Genomic DNA, 1,004 nt, shown 5'->3' with positions numbered 1-1,004 from the left:
AGAAGCATACCAGCCTGTGAGATCCATGGTTTGTAGATAATAAAATCCAAATCTGAAAAAGGAAATAGTATCAGACGGTTGTATGAACAGCATTGCTAACAGACAGAGAGCATTGTAAAGTTGATTATGGCAGATGTAGATAGATTAATATGTGATAACTAATCATTTATTTTCCCTTTTGTTCTATTTTTAGGTTGCTTCAATTTTTAATGTTTTGTACTTTCTTGAATGAGATTTTTCTATTTTTGTCTAGTTATTTTTATAGTACTTGATTTTTCCTTGTTTGTTTGCTCCCTGCTTGTATTTTGTATGATTTTCTGTATATGAAGCCATGAATAGTTAGATCTATAGAGACTGTAACTGGATTAATAATTAGTTAGGAGCTTAGCAGGGGAGGATAGAGGAAATAGAAAGTTAATTAAAATAAGGACTAGAAAAAAAGTTCTGAATTTGGTTGTGGTGATGATTGGACAAATCTTCTAAATATAAGTGAATGATCACATTATGTAATACATGAAGAATATTTCAATATAAATATAATAATAGAAATAAAAGGAAATTACACAAATATAAGCCAGTGTCAGACTGTAATACACGAATTGTTGACTTATAGAGATTAAGTTATTAAACACTATTTACACAAAAAGAGGGGCTGGCAATAGAGCAAAATTTTCAATAACACTCATTCATAAAGGAAGAATCGTGTTGTGTTAAACAGGGTTCTCTAGTGAAACAAACCAGGACACTTATGGTATATATATCAAGAAGGAATATAACAGCTAATTAGTCAAGTTAGCAGTGCAGAGGGCTCAGTTCAGCTCACCCTAGTGGAACAGTTAATATACTCGAAGTCCTTCAATTCACATAGACAGCCCAGTCCAAGGTTAAGGAAGCAGACAGCGGAGTCTTCCATTAGGCAAAAATGGTGAGACTTCACCTCATGTACTTTGGACACATTACTGGGAGATACCAGTTCCTGCAAAGGACACTATGCTTGGTAAAAT

Source organism: Tenrec ecaudatus (genome assembly GCF_050624435.1).
Source record: "Tenrec ecaudatus isolate mTenEca1 chromosome 9 unlocalized genomic scaffold, mTenEca1.hap1 SUPER_9_unloc_3, whole genome shotgun sequence".
NCBI classification, from domain to species: domain Eukaryota; kingdom Metazoa; phylum Chordata; class Mammalia; order Afrosoricida; family Tenrecidae; genus Tenrec; species Tenrec ecaudatus.
Note: the sequence above shows the minus strand (reverse complement) of the source record.